This window comes from Bubalus bubalis, chromosome 16 (assembly GCF_019923935.1).
Source record: "Bubalus bubalis isolate 160015118507 breed Murrah chromosome 16, NDDB_SH_1, whole genome shotgun sequence".
Classification (NCBI taxonomy): Eukaryota; Metazoa; Chordata; class Mammalia; order Artiodactyla; family Bovidae; genus Bubalus; species Bubalus bubalis.
The window spans coordinates 784,357-801,073 of record NC_059172.1 but is presented as its reverse complement, the minus strand read 5'-3'; positions in this window follow the sequence as shown (position 1 = coordinate 801,073).

Here is a 16,717-nt window from a genome sequence, read left to right as displayed (position 1 = left end):
CTAGCCTGCCAGGCTAGTCTATGGGATTTCCCAGGCAAGAATACTAGAGTGGGTTTCCATTTCCTTCTCCAGGGTATCTTTCTGACCAAGGGATCAAACCCAGGTCTCCTGCAGTGCAGGCAGATTCCTTACCACGGACCCACCAAGGAAGCCCATAGAATATTTCTAGGCAAACTGAAAAGCAAGAAATACATGTTATAATATTGTTTTAGTTCTAAAAAGGCAATGTAGTGGATGGGAAAAGGCTATAGGGAAATACTATCAGATTTGCTGCTGCTGCTGCTAAGTTGCTTCAGTTGTGTCTGACTTTGTGTGACCTCATAGATGGCAGCCCAACAGGCTCCCCCGTCCCTGGGATTCTCCAGGCAAGAACACTGGAGTGGGTTGCCATTGCCTTCTCCAACTATCAGATTTGAGAAACCACCAAAAACGTCTCTTCTCTTCAGAAGTGAGAAATGTTTTAAAATGTATCATCAAAAAAATAAAAATAAAATGTATTATCAGCCTGTTAGGAATGAACAGGAAAACAGAGCAAAATCCCCATCTGTAACAAACACAAGGAACAGAGAGATAAACACGGGCATTTCTTGACTCTAACACTCAGCTGTGCCAAAATGTGCCCAGACAGACCAGCTCACTTCCTGTCCTCATTCACTGGGGGCCCCAGATAAGATTGCTTTCGGTAGGACTGCCCTGTGCTTCTGCAAGGGCTTGGTCACGGGTATAGATTTAATCTAGCAATTAGTGTATGTCAGAAAATTGTTTTTTACAGGGTATAGTAGTTTTCAATTTTTTTTTTTTTTTTTTCAAAAGACAAGCTCCAGTCACATCCTTTGCCATTTGTAAATGCATTGGTATTTTATCTAACAGGATTCTAAGAGTATGGCAATAGACCAGAATAAGGGCTGATTTCCTGTTGGGCTCAAGACATTTTGCTAGGACACAGAACAGAAGATACGAATAAGCTATGAATCCTGCCTTTCAGGAGGTCATATTCAAATATACAGAGAGAAAGTTTCACTTGGCAAACTGAAGACGCTGTTAGAACACAGGGGAGGAGTGCCTCTAGCATGGGAAGCACCGTGGGAAATCAACAATTAAATTAAAAGGTTGAACTGGAATTCTGAATTCTATGGGAGAGTAAGAAAGAGTAAAGCTAAAATTAATTGAAGTTCTGTTATGTCTTGACTTCTGCTAGAAGCATAACTTGCGTTACTTCATTGTAAGCCAGACTTCTGAGATAAGCAATTATGTGGCTTTTAAAGCTGCAAGTTTCTTTACACAACCAGGATAAAACTAGGTGGCCCAGGTTTGCTTAGGCAGTAGATCACAGAAGTAGGTTTTAGATCCGGGCCAGTTTGTCTTTAGTATCCATCTCTCTTAGTTGTGGGAGGTGTGTAATAAATGAGTCCTGTCCTCCCAGTGACTGGGCATTTGCTCCTGCTGGCGTGACATCAGCATAACAGCGGCATAAGACAGCCCTCCCTGAGTCCCCCGTTTAGCAACAAATGCTGAATCCATCCCTGAACAAAAGCACGTCTGTGGGAGTTGTGGGATTCAGCGCCACACACCAAGCGACCCAGGAGGGGTCTCAAGCCCCTACCCTCCATGCACCAGCTACTGGGAAGACAGAGCCTTGGTGCGGTGTGGAGCCGGCAGGCGCCCGCTACCTTCCGCAGCCCCTCTCAGCCCCAGCAGGGGAACACCAAGAGAGTGCTGCCTGGGGAAGACACCCATGGGTGGAAGGGACTTTGCAGAAATCCAGCCTTTGAAGCAGCGAGTCCGGCTTGCCATCAGAGAATAAAAAAAATGAATTGCTGCATTGACGACGGCAGGAGAAATCTAGCTCGCGGCCCCTCCCCGGAAGTGGCAAAGCTTGGGGATGACGTCTCCCCTCGGGAAACGGGGCGCAGTGAGCGGGCTCCCAGCTACCGCAGCTCCGGGGGACGCCGCTGGAGGAAACCTGTTTCTCCCCTGCGGCTCCCTGAGTGTGAAGGCAGGGCTTCCCTGGTTGGGAGAAGGAGGAGATCAGGAAAGAGATAAGAATGTCACAGGGCGTTAAAGGGACGTGGTTCAGGCAGGTTGCTTCTAGGACTCCAGCAGGAAGCCCCCCGGGAGACCCTCCCCTGAGGCCCCCCACCTGGCCTCTGGGTACCCCCACGGCCCTCCGTGCCTCCTTCCCCAACTCTGGGGCTCCTTCTTTGAGCACACTCCTGCGTGTGTGAAGACAGCCCCAGCAACCTCCTCGGAAAAAGGCCGGGGTCTGCGGGCAAGGGAGAAGCCAGAAGCTTGAATGCAGTGCCACTATCTGAGAAAACCCACGAGAGGTGTTCTAGCCAGTTAGGAACCGCAGTAGAAGCACACGCTTACGAATTCAGCCCAAAGAGAGAAGTGTGGAGTAGCTGTGTCCATACAAGATTGGAGAGAAAACCAGATAGAAGCAGAGCCAACAAAAAATAGCTCCCTCTGGAGCACAAGTAGAGATTTGAGGCGGTTCCTCTGGCGGCTCAGATGGTACAGAATCTGCCGAGAAGCCAGGAGACCTGGGTTTGGTCCCCGGGTCAGGAAGGTCCCCCTGGAGAAGGGAATGGCTACCCACTCCAGTATTCTTGCCTGGAGAATCCCATGGGCAGAGGAGCCTGGCGGGCTACAGTCCACGGGTCACAGAGAGCCTGGCACAACTGAGTGACTTACACTTTTACACTGCAGATTCAAATGTGGAAACAGCAACGCAAGCAGCAAGAATTGAGGAAATACGTTACCAGCAGAAGATAACAAGAATTCTCTAGTAGCTGGATTCAAAGGCATGAGATTTTGTGATTTAGCTGATAAAGAATTCAAAATAGCTGTTTTGAGGAAATTCAGGGAGCTATGCGAAAATATTTAAAAATTTTAATGAAACCAGGAAACAATTTGTGAACAAAGAGATATTGAATGAAGAGATAGAAATCATAACAAAGATCCTAACAAAAGCTCTGGAGCTGAAGATTGCTTTTTCTTCCAGTTTCATTGAGATGTAATTGACGTACATCACTGTATAAGTTTAAGGTGTACAGCATAATTATTTGGCTTGAATTCATCATGAAATGATTATCATAATAAGTTTGGTGAATATCCATCATCTCATGTAGATACAAAATTAAAGAAGTAGAAAAAAATTTTTTCCTTGTGATGAGAAGTCTAGATTTGCTCTCTTAACAACTTTTGTATATGACACAGCAGTATTAATTATATTTATCATGATGTGTATTACATCTTTGGTACTTATTTATCTGATAACTGGAAGTTTATACCTTTTGACTACCTTAAAATCTTCTTTCTATTTTTTTTTTAATTTATTTTGGCTGTGCTGGGTCTTTGCTGCAGCCCCCGAGCTTCCTGCAGTTGTGCATGCAGGCTCAGTTGCTCTGTAGTATGCATGATCTTAGTTCCCCAACTGGGAATTGAACCCATGTCCTCTGAGTTCAAAGGTGAATTCTTAACCACTGGACCAGCTGGGAAGTCCCTTCTTCTTTCTACTGATTAATTAATGTACTCTTTCATCAGGAAGAAGGAAATTTAGAAAGGACCAGGGTGCTAGGGTGGAAGCAGATATCGGTCACCAGAGATGATGCTGCAAAACTAAAACGAGGGGTTCGGTGTGTGTGGAAGTAAAACTATAAGCTGTCGGTTCAATACCGTCTTTCTTCCATGTTTTTGTGAAAGCATTCAACTGTGTCTGTGGATCTACAGTGCTGTGACTCATGTCTGGCCCAACTTTGCATCTTAGAGAGTGGAGTCAGCCACTAAATATAAACATTTTATTTGTGGTTACTGTTAAATATTGGTCCTATATATTCCCAGTGGTGGTGTTGAAGATCATCCCATTTCCTGTGTAAGAGAAGGTGACCTCATAGATTATTACAGAAAGAAGATCTTCCGTCCAAAACAACATTATCTTTCTTGCCTCGCTTCTTTTTCCAGTCATAGTGTAGTAAGATACAGAATCTCTTGTAATAAGTATGTTCTCTTGTTTACGAGGCTTCTTTCACACAGCAAGTTTATTCTGACGGTTGTCATGTTTCTGTGTGTACAGAGTACTTTTTCGTTGTGCGGATGCACCACGGTTTGCTTATCCATTTGGCTACTGAAGGGCATTTGGCCTGTCTCCAAGTTTGGGCTATGACATATTATGAACGTTCACTTCAAATCTTTTTGGGGACACAAACTTACTTTCTCCTAGGTAGACTTCCTTCTGGGCTTCCCCAGCAGCTCAGGGGTAAAGAATCACCTGCAAAGGAGGTGAGGCGGGTTCAATCAGGAAGATCCTCTGGAGAAGGAAATGGCAACCCACTCCAACACTCTTGCCTGGGAAATCCCACTGACAGAGAGGCCTGGCTGGCTGCAGTCCATGGGGGTCACAAAAGAGCTGGACATGACTTAGCAACTAAACAACAACAAATTTCCTTCCACTTAAAGTGAAAAGGCTGAGTTATAGGGAAGATGTTTGACATTTAAGAAACTGCCTAATGGTTTCCATAGTGACTATCATTTTACATTTCCTAATGTTTCCATAGTGACTATCATTTTACATTTCCTAATGTTTCCATAGTGACTATCATTTTACATTTCCTAATGTTTCCATAGTGACTATCATTTTACATCTCCACCAGTGGCGTAGGAAAGATCCCATTTCCCAACATCAGTGCCAGCACTTGGTATGGCCAGTCGTTTACATTTTACCATGCTGATAGACGTGAAGGATTACCTCATTGTGATTTTAACTTGTATTTACTCTATAACGAATGCTTTTGAACTTCTTTGCACATCATCATTTGGTGATGTCTCCGTTCAAATCTTTTGACTTCTTTTAAAATGAATTGTTTTCTGATTACAGAGCTTTGAGAGGTCTTTATGTATTCTGCATACAAGTCCTTTATTGTAAATCAGATTTGAAACTCCAGTCTTTGAATCTTTTTATTCTAGAGCAACATATTACAAAGAACAGACACTTTAAAATTAAATTGCATTTTTAAAAGTGAATCATGCTTGAACTTCTCCAAATTCATCAGGAAACGCAAGAAAGAGCTTCTTCTTTAGGGAGTAAGAAAACCTCTGCCAGTTTACAGCTACAGGGGAATCTGGGAACTCAATTTCTCAGACATATTCATGAATATATCCCCATTTCAAGTCCCAGTATTCCATTTTTTTTTTCTGATCCTTGACAGTAAAGTAAGAGACTTATTAGAGATGTGTATCTGATATCCTCTATATTGTATTATCTTTAAAATTTAAAATTTGAGCTTGATACTAAATTCTTCTCTAGTCTCCTGGAATGTGAGACCATTTTCCTTCCATGAGCTCAAATCATCTTTATCTTATTGATGACTGTCTGCCTTTTCCAACCCCTCCTCCACCACACCCCAGACAGATAACCCCCTCTTAAAATAACTGATGTACATTTGGTAAGCAACACTGGGAATTAAGGAGAGAAAGGGAAGGAGATGACAAGATTCATAAACATATAAATTTCAGGGTAAGAATCGCACTCCACAGATGACTTGGGATTTTTCCCCTATTATACTCTGGAGAGTCTCTTGGACTGCAAGGAGATCAAGTCATAAAGTAACTCAGTCCTGAATATTCATTGGAAGGATTGATGCTGAAGATGAAGCTCCAACATTTTGGCTACCTGATACGAAGGGCCAACTCATTAGAAAAGACCCTGATGCTTTGAAATATTGAAAGCAAAAGGAGAAGATGGCAGCAGAGGATGAGATTGTTGGACGGCATCATCGACTCAATGGACATGAGTTTGAGCAAACTGGGGGACAGTAGAGGACAAGGAAGCCTGGCCTGCTGCAGTCCGTGGGCTTGCAAAGAGATGAACACAACTTAGCGACTGAACCACATTCTCCATACAAAAATTTTGCATAAGATTGATGCTATTTTCTTTAAAAGTTTTTATATTAATATATCAATATAAGTCACAATTACTTGTCTCCATGTGACCGAGGCTTTGATATGAACAGCCCTAAATGTAGTACTTCAGAAAACTGCTTGGGAGCCCAATCAAGATCTAAAAGCAAGTTCCTGCTGTTAATTTGTCCTTAGCTTCGGAATGGAGATGGATGGCTATCTAAGCAAGTACTGGTCGGTTAATGACGGTTTCTTTACTGTTGCCCTCTGTAGGCTGGTTCGGATGACTCACAGGAAATAGTGACCACACAGACCTGAAGATAAGTGTCATGTTACTCTTCCGCTATGACCAGACTTTTCAGTGGGAATGGTTCAGAGAATGATGGCCGAGAGGAGCCCTGTGGTGCCATTCTGGAATGATGCAAAGAGAACTCATGCTGTTTCCAGCTTCTGGGAAGAGTTCTGCGTCCGGCTCAGTGACTGATATGCAGGAAGAGCATCTAGCATGGGCTGAGGTGGGAATGAATTGGGATGAGTAAGGATTCTTGTGATTGGGCTTCCAAAGGACAGATTCTAGTCTCTGTGGAAGGTGAATATTCAGGCTATAGAGCGGTGCCCTTCTCAAAATCTATCTCAAAAGGAAAACACTAACTTCCAGAATATGTGAAATAGCAAAGTCCCATGGCACTGGTGGGAACACAGGGAAGGGGAAAGAGTAAAGGCTATTAATTCAATAATCTATTTTCAAGGGTAATGTAACCCAATTAAAGTGGACTGAGAAGGCCATTTTGGCATGCGTGGCACTTATTGGACTTCCCAGGTGGCTCAGTGGTAAAGCATCCACCTGTCAAAGCAGGGGATGGGGGTTCCATCCCTGGGTCAGAAAGAGCCCTTGGAGGAGGGAAATGGCAATGCACTCCAGTATTCTTGCCTGGGAAACTCCATGGACAGAGGAGCCCGGCAGGCTGCAGTCCGTGGGGTCCCCAAAGTGCCTGACATGACTGAGTACACACACGCATGACTGAAAGCATAACTCAGGCAATTGAACTCACCACCTCACCAAGCTGCTTCATGGCACCCATTCTTTCCAAGGTCATTTTTCAAGTCTAAAATAAAGGAGTAGGAGCGTGAGTCTGTTCTTTGCAAAATACTTACATTTTACAGCACTGAAGATTGGGTCAAGATGCCAGAAGGAACAAATGGATGATTCTTCCTGAATTTTCTCCAGAGATATATCATGCAAGTAAGCCAAATGGACAAGGTGAGGCTTCCTGAAGGGGAGCCCCAAACACTGCGGGTGAATGAACTTGACCTACAAGCATGATATTTTGGGAGATAGCCATTTCCAGAAAGAAGAAGGGATATCCCTTCTGGTGCCTGAGGTGTGAGTAACCTGACCTCCATAAACCTCACAGGACCTAGAAATAAATGAAAAAATAAAATGAAAAATCAGAAATGCCATAATCTAAAAGGAAAATGAATTTCTTTAGAGAGAGGAAGAAGAAAATTATCATGAAACCTCTTTGCTGCTGCTGCTGCTAACTCGCTTCAGTCGCATCCGACTCTGTGCAACCCCATATACGGCAGCCCACCAGGCTCCCCTGTACCTGGGATTCTCCAGGCAAGAACACTGGAGTGGGTTGCCATTTCCTTCTCCAATGCATGAAAGTGAAAAGTGAAAGTGAAGTCTCTCAGTCGTGTCCCACTCTTCGCGACCCCATGGACTGCAGCCTACCAGGCTTCTCTGTCCATGGGGTTTTCCAGGCAAGAGTACTGGAGTGGGATGCCATTGCCTTCTCTGTGAAACCTTTTTAAACAGCCCTAAACTACAGGAACAGTGATAGATTGCCAGAGTGCTTTCCTGGGAGCCCTTTAAAATAATCAGGAGATGGGAAACAGCTACGTGTAAAGATCACAGATTCGTCTTCCTTCAAACCCTCATGCTTCATACCCTGAGCGTCTTCTTTTTCTCTCCCCAGGTGGCTCGGATCGCCATTGGTCTCATGAAAACATGCCGGTTTGTGGCAGGTCTGTGTTTTTATTATCCTCTGATACTTACATTCACTGGTGCTATCCCTTTATCATGCTCCCAGGATATCCTATGTGGGGACTCTTATTTTAAGTATGTTAGAGTAGCTCCACTTTCTCAATGGTAGAATTTTTCAAGTCTTGCCTCCGGCTCTCTTTTTCAAACACCAGTCATTTCAATATGGTCAGGGCCTTTATAGCAATTTACTCCTTAGAGCAAAATATTTGGCCTAAATACTCTGGGCTCTCATGGTGTCTGGTATAGGTGGAAGGGCAGTTGCCAGCTCCTCGGGTTAAGTGAATTCTTCCATCTTCATTTCTTCACACCTGGAGCTCTGTCTGTTGCTGCTGTAAGAAAAATGACACCGAACCTGGTAAGTATTTCCCTGCGCCTGAAAGCAGAATTAGAAGTGCTCCATCTCAAGGCAAAAGAAGTCATTAAATATTTTTTTTTTAACTGGAGCATAGTTGATTTGCACTGCTGTATTAGTTTCAGGCATACGGCACAGTGACTCAGCTATAGACTTGTTCACTCTTTTTTCAGGTTCTTTTCCCAGGTAGGTTACTGCACAGTGTTGAGCAGTGTCCTCTATGCTGCACAATATGGCCTCGTTGGTTATCTCTTCTGATGTAGTAGTGTGTTTACGTTCATCCCAAGCCCCTAACTTACCCTCCCCACCGTATTTCCCCTTTGGCAACCGTTAAGTTTGCTTTTAAAATATCTGAGTCTGTTTATTTTGTAAATAGAAATTTTTAATTTAAAAATATTTAATTTTTAAAATTTAAATCTAATTAAAAAAATTAGATTCCACATGAGTGACATCATATAATGTTTGTCTTTGTCTGACTTACTTCACTCAGTATGAGTCCTTTTTGATTCTCTGAATCATCTGGGCTCTAGGAGGTCACTGCAAATCCCTCCATCAGGAAACTGAGGTTGGACCTCCTTTTCCTATTCCTATGGCCTGAGACTCCAGCCCTGGTATTTTCTGTGAATATAAAATCCATTATTTCGGCAATACTCCTCTGTTCTCAGACCTTGGAAAGTTATTTGAGAATGAATCTTCAACCCCTTCAAAGTAAGTAAATGTGATTTTGCTCTCAAAAAGGAGGAAAGACATGAGACAGAGAAATGTAATGAGCACTTGTTGTCTTCCAGATCAAAGGCAGCGTGGGCGTGAGCATCATCAGAGTCATTCTAGCAGACACAGGGACACTCATCCCGACTACAGAACTGACTACTGTGTCCACCCCTGGAACCAAGTGGCTCATTCTGGTAAGTGTTTCTGAACAGCTTTTATTTTCCTGCTTACTTTTTCCCTAAATTTATATTTATATTATATACATGTATATTAGCCTGAGATGGTTGTCCCTCAATTGATCCTGCCCAGCGATCACAAAGAGATCTGGGACTTCGATCTGCTGGGGAGAATGTTCATCCCCTTTCTGACAGACCTACTAGAATGGTTACCTTGTGTTCTAACAGTCTTCTCTGAACATGTTGATGTTAGGAAATGAGTCACTAGGATATTTCTTCAAAGACTACAGTTTCACGTTAAGATAGTCAGGCACTATTGTGGTGGTTAAATTAGCTCCTTGATCCTGGTGGGTGGGGGTTGAGGAGCGGGGAGTGGGAACACCAAGCCAGGATGGTTAGAGCTTCTTGTATATATGCATATAAGGAAAGGATGGTGATATAACTTTCATAGACCTGCTTCTTTGCTCTTTGCTCAGTCATTCGGTTGTGTCCCACTCTTTGCAATCCCATGGACTGTAGCCTTCCAGGCTACTCTGTCCATGATAAAAGGGAGGGAAAGAAAAATATTGTGATAGGTGGATACCTCCATCGGCCTTAGATACTGACTTCAATCTGACCCGTTCTCCATTACAGAAATAGATAAGTTCTTTCTCATGCCAAAATAAAAAAGAAGAATTAAAAGAAAATCCTAGGATGGTTCAGAGGAATTCTACTCTGGAACAGACAAGAATACTGGAGTGGGTTGTCACCTCTTCCTCCAGGGTCGTTGCTCTTTCAGTTCAGTTCAGTCGCTCAGTCGTGTCTGACTCTTTGTGACCCCGTGAATCGCAGCACGCCAGGCCTCCCTGTCCGTCACCAACTCTCGGAGTCCACCCAAACTCATGTGTATCAAGTCGGTGATGCCATCCAGCCATCTCATCCTCTGTTGTCCCCTTCTCTTCCTGCCTTCAATCTTTCCCCTCATCAGGGTCTTTTCAAATGAGTCAGCTCTTTGCAACAGGTAGCCAAAGTATTGGAGTTTCAGCCTCAGCATCAGTCCTTCCAATGAACACCCAGGACTGACCTCCATTAGGATGGACTGGTTGGATCTCCTTGCAGTCCAAGGGAGTCTCAAGAGTCTTCTCCAACACCACAGTTCAAAAGCATCAATTCTTCGGTGGTCAGCTTTCTTCACAGTCCAACTCTCACATCCATACATGACCACAGGAAAAACCATAGCCTTGACTAGACGGACCTTTGTTGGCAAAGTAATGTCTCTGATTTTGAATATGCTGTCTAGGTTGGTCATAACTTTCCTTCCAAGGAGTAAGCGTCTTTTAATTTCATGGCTGCAGTCACCATCTGCAGTGATTTTGGAGCCCCCCAAAAATAAAGTCTGACACTGTTTCCACTGTCTCCCCATCTCTTAGATAACAATAACTGTTCCATCTGCTTTCTGACAGCTGCATGTACACATTTGTGTGCATGCACACAGGCATACGTGCACACACACACACACAAACTACCACCACAAATGAGGGTGCAGGTGGAACAATAAGAGGCCCCACCTGTTGAATTTTGCAACCTACAGGGACCAGGGTACTTTTTACTACTGCCCAGCAGATGGCAGCAAAGGAAGGGCCATTTCCTCTGATCCAGCCCCAGACTGCACTGTGAAGCTGGGGACAGATTGTCCATTCGTGGGTAATGGGGCTTAAGCAGGAAGGACGCTCTGCCCAGTTCATCTGAGGCCCAGAGACAGTAGATAACACAGTGTCATACCAAAGACAGGCAGTGGGAAGGATGTGCCCCGGGAATAGGCCATTTTCAGATTAGACTTTCCTGGAGCAGTATTTTATTATCAGTATTTAGAATTGCTGCTGATGATAAAGGTTAGATGACAGTTCAGTCATTGTTTGAAAGCTTCTCCAGACCATGTTCTTCCTTATGGCCTGCACCTGGACAGGCCACTTCCATCACCCTGTTCTTGCCACTGACAATCACTCCCAATTTACAACATGAAACGCATTCACCCAAGAAAAAACTACAAAAGAACAGCCAGGTGGTTTTCTCAACTCGCCCAGAAAATAAATTTGAAGACTGAGAAGGAACCAAGAGAATGTCATAAGAAACAGTCTTTTATTTGAAAGGGCTTCCCAGGTGGAGCTAGCGGTAAAGAACCCGCCGGCCAAATGAGGAGAGACAGGAGACCAGGGTTCGATCCATGGGTCGGGAAGATCCCCGGAGGAGGTCATGGCAGCCCACTCCAGTATTCTTGCCTGCAGAATCCCATGGACAGAAGAGCCTGGCGAGCTACCGTCCATGGGGCCGCAGAGTCAGACACCACTGAAGCGACTTAGCACACACACACATATCATTTGAAAACTTTGCTGCAGAATTCCATTGAAAGAAACTTACTGGAGTTCTGTGGGGCTTTACCCCTCCTCAAGGCTAAGCTGAGTGAGAGAGGCTGCAGCGGGACCACGATCGTCACCCTAGACATGAGTCTAGCACACGGAGGAACCAAAACAGGCACGGCCGGGGCTTCCAACTCTGATGGCCAACATCTGTTCCTCTCGCTGCAGGACCCATTGCACAGCCCCAGAGGTTTGCAACAGCACAAGAAACTGGCTGTGGCTTGACAGGCTCTTATGCTTCCAGGTCTCACAAAGCCGCAGACAGGTGTCAGCTCGGTTTCAATCTCAACTGAGGCTTGGCTGGAGAAGGATTCACGCTCAAGCTTCCCCTGTTGTTGACAGAATCCAATTCCTTGCAGCTGTAGGACCAAGGGCCCCTTGTTCCCGCTGGGTGTTAGCTGGCGGTCTATGCAGGCTGTTGGCTAAGCCGCCCTCAACACCTAAAGGCTTCCCCAGTTCCCTGCTACGTGGAGGTCCCCAGCCTGGCTGCCTGCTTCCTCAGAGCTGGCCGTGGAGAGAAAGTGACCCAGGGGGCTTCTCTTGGAGTTCAGGGGTTAAGAAACTCCCTACTAATGCAGGTGACTGGGTGGGACCCCTGGTCTGGGAAAGTTCCAGACGCCACAGGGCAGCTAAGCCCATGCGCCACAATCACTGAGCCCGCAAGCCGAGACGACTGCAGCAGGAGACGTTAGCACAGCGAGAAGCCGGAGAACGGCAGCGCGTGAGGAGCCCCACCTGCTGCAACGAGCGGAGGCTGGAGCACAGCCACGGAGACGCGGCACACTGAAAGATAAATTTAAAAATGAAAATAACTTTAAAACTATTAATTAAATAATTATTTAATAATAATAAATAATTAAAAAATAAAAATAGAGAAACCAGGAAGGCAGGTGCTACGGCGCTCTGTAATATCATAAGGCACTCCCACGCACACACATCTTGACCCCTTGGCCATTCTGTACTTATTCAGAGCAAGTCACAGGTCTTCCTGTCCATAGTCGAGGGGAAGCTTTCACCAAAGGGCCCGAGCGCCAGGAGGCAGGCGTCATCAGAGCCACCCCAGAGGCTGTCTGCCTCCACTGACTGAGCAGGAGAGGAAGGTCTTCCTGGGATAGCCTCCCGCTACAGGTAAGCCACGGGAGAAAGACAACACCTGGGTGGTCCTAGACTTTGCCCCAAAAGGACATCAGGAGGAGAAGACCTCGAAGAGAAGGAGGCTGGAAAATGCTGATGGACACTCAGGGTGGGACATGGGAGGAGTTGTGAGCACTGAGTAAGTGGATTAGAAAAAAAGGATCCACAGCGAAGGAATCTCAGCAGTGGAGCGACAAAGCCGTCCGCTCTATCAGCTGGACAGCAAGCTGGGGAAGCAGCAGTCCAGGAGACACTTCCTGCCCCTCAGTGGTCCTCGTTCCACCCTGCACTCTGCAAGGACTGGAAAGTCCTCTCAGCCAGCTGCAGACGATGGTTAAAAACAAAACCATGCTCTCCTCCTCCCCATGATGGAACTGCTGTCTCAAGCAGCTCCAGCTTCCCTATAAATAGCCAAGTTTCTATTCTTGCATAAGATACTACATTTTAAGGCTAAAGTGACAAGAGTTCTCCACTTGCTGACAGTAACTTATCTTAAATTTTAAACAGAAAGCTGAGGAGAACTACCACACTGAGGGTGTTTACGAAGGACAGTTGTGGGGAAAGAATGAGGTTGTTTTCTTTGGATTCTGTGAGCCCAGCTTTAACTTATTATTTAACTATTAACTTATTATTTAACTATTAACTTATTATTTAACTATAAGCCCAGCCCAACTTATTCAGTTACAAGTTGCAAAGATTCTGAAAACCCAAATAGGAGAAAAAGAAGTATATTATTTTTCTGTTCTTCATATTGCCTATATTCATGCTTTAGGAATTCAGCTATTAAATTCCTTAACACTGTGTGATACTCCTTAAAAATAAAATGGGATTTTTCAAGGGTTCTGTCTTAGAAAAAGTGTTCTACCCCTAAATTCCATACTTAAAGAGCCATAATTTTAAACCAGTTGTAATATTATTTACTTCCTTTAAGTAACCCATTTTCTCTATTTAAATACATACATTTAAAAATAAACCAAATACCACCATGGCACATTTTTATGCAGTATTTTTTTTTTTTACAATAAAAGTTAACCACAAATAAATGTAATTTAAATGAAAAAAATCATTGTATTTTAAGTAAATAAATATCTGTAATAATACACCTAGTTGACAAATGACAAGAATAAATGTGATTATAATTGGTTAGAAGTGAAATGATTTTGTCTGAATATTTCTTACTTAAAATGAAGGTGACATTTCATAACAAGGTCTTTAAAAATTTGCCCACTTTTCCTTGGTGGCTCAGATGGTAAAAAAAAAATTGGCCTGCAGTGCAGGAGACCCTTAACCAACACTGAAAATCTCAAATCACACGTGGAATCAGAAGCCTCAAAACATTTTAATCCTGTTATCTAGTAAGATTTGACATGTGTGTCAAAGAGTCAAATAAATATCACTACAGGGCACCCAAAATAAGGAAATAAATAAAGCTGAGTTTGTGTGTTTATACACGTGCCCAGAGAGGAAACAAACCAGAGAGGAAATTCATTACTCAGTGAAGGGGAAGTCAGGAGCTTGTCAACTGGGGGTAAGAAGGACATTTCATACTGTTTATGCAGAGTAGAGACTGAAAACTAAAACTATGGGTGGGAAATATGAGTTGCTTAGAACAAGTCCTGCTGTGCATAGGTGATAATCATTTATCAGCTTCAGGAGGTTGAATCAATTGTAATGAGACATACTCAGCTTTATTTCCTAGAGATATTTACCTTTTATACTCAAAATTAATTGCTAGCCAAAATGATGGGAAACACTGACAAACAAATTTTGGGTTTTAAAATACCATTAAAATCTGACATAATACAGGTGTTTTACATTTAAAAATGAAAGATACAATTCTTCCACGTGTATTTTAATAATAATCTGTAAAGTGATGGTAAAATGGCCCCATATCTATTCACTGCCACTAGCTTGTTTAAGAAAATACTTAGGGAGTAGGCTTATTAAGTCTTCAGTGTTTCATTTCATAATTTTGCAAACATTTTCAACTAAATCTTCAAAGGCAGGTGATTTTGTCAGTTTCGGTCCATTGATGCACCCTGACATTCTCAAATGCCACAGACAGTGTGGTGTTAACAAGACGTGCAGGTTTCCCACGCCTCTGGACGCTGGGAGGCGCAAGGTCAGGGTGCCGGCAGGCTTGGTGTCTGGAGAGAGCTCTTCTCTGGGTTTGCAGGTGCCAGCTTCTTGAGTCCTCTGACGGCAGAGAGAGAGGGTTCTGGTCTCTTCCTGTTTATAAGGACACTAATCGCTTCATCTAAAACTGATGGCCTTCCAAAGCTTCCACCTCCTAATACCATATAAATCAGGGGAGCACAAACATTCAATCTGTAGAACACAGCCTGGCACAGAAAAGGCACTCAAAAAAACTAGGTGCATGAAAAGCAAGGTCCATTATTTTTCCATTTGGAAATTTCTTGGAAGGATTACTGTGTCCCTACACCTCTCCAGGAAGATTTTCTGGAAAGTTCCGTGGCCTGACAGAGCTGCTGAGAGTGGTGTGACATGAGACTCCACCCTCCGCAGTTTCCCCACCACTGTTCTGTCTGGCCTCGAGTGTGCCAAAGATACAGGTGCTCAGCCCTGTCACCACCGGAGGCAATCGCACTCTTTGTCCCATTTTGCACCAGTGGATGGTCCGTCCCAGTGGCTGTGTTGATCCAGGCCATCACCAAATAACAATTTGTTCACATCTCACTTGGAAGGAAAGTTGTCACAAAAGAACTGAGTTCAGCTGTCCAAGTCAAGATATACATGCTACTGTATTTAAGATAGATAACCAACAAGGACCTACACGGGGAGCTCTGCTCACTATTCTGTAATAACCTAAGTGAGGAAAGAATCTGAGAAAGAACAGACGCCTGCATGTGTGTCACTGAGTCACTTTGCTGTACGCTTGAAACTAACAGGGCACTGTTAACCAACTACACGTCAACATAAAATTAAAAAAAAAAAAGAAATACAGTGCCTAATAAAAATATATATTTAAAAAAGAAAAGAGGATCGGGAAAGCAAGTTCCCAGCAGTGAGAGCACAGCAGACTAGCTGGAGTTTGGCCCCTGACATCTGATTACCTGAGCTCAAATGTAGACTCCACAAACTACCACACGGCTGGTCGTAAGTTACATATCTGATATAACTTAGGCTAACAGTCAGGAGACAAAAATCTCCCAATGTGAGGCTGTTAAAGCTCCTTTAGCTTTCCTTCTGCCGTCATGATGTGAGATTCTAAGAAGCAGCAGAGAAAAACCCATGCGTAGAGTCAATAGCTGGGCTTCCCAGGCAGTGCGACTGGTAAAGAGCCCGTCTGCCAATGCAGGAGACGTAAGAGACTCGAGTTCAGTCCCTGGGTGGGGAAGATCCCCTGGATGAGGCATGGCACCCCACTCCAGTATTCTTGCCTGGGGAATCCCACGGACAGACAAGCCTGCTGGGCTACAGTCCCTGGGGTCGCAGAGTGTCAGACAAGACTGAAACGACTTAGCACACACCCAGAGACAGTAACCGAAGTCAGACCCCAAACAGGTCAGTGAACTACGCCCCGGGAATCACTCCTGGACGGTAGGCTCTGCATTCCCTATTTCTAGAGAGAAAAAAGTCTCAGTCACCTACGTTCAAGGTCAGTAGAAATCTGAGATGCATGTCACCTTTACTAGACTCACTGCCAGTTAGAGGGAGGGGGTGAGTGGGAAATTGGTAAATCCCCGGGCAGTCAGTTCAGTCGCTCAGTCGTGTCCAACCCTAGACTGCGCGCCCTCAGAGCAGACTTAACACCAGGAGGTGCTTGCCAGTGTGGAGCACCAGGGAACATTGAAAGGACTGAGAATGTCCCAATCAATGCACAGGAGAATCAGAGAGTAAATGTGAAAAAAAAAAAAAAATTCCCCATAGGGACCAGAGATCAATCTAGGGATAAAATACGCTTTTCTACAAAGGGGGTGGGACAAGATACTGGACACGGAATACAGATTTTTCTCAATGTTACTCTATGTCAGATTCGATG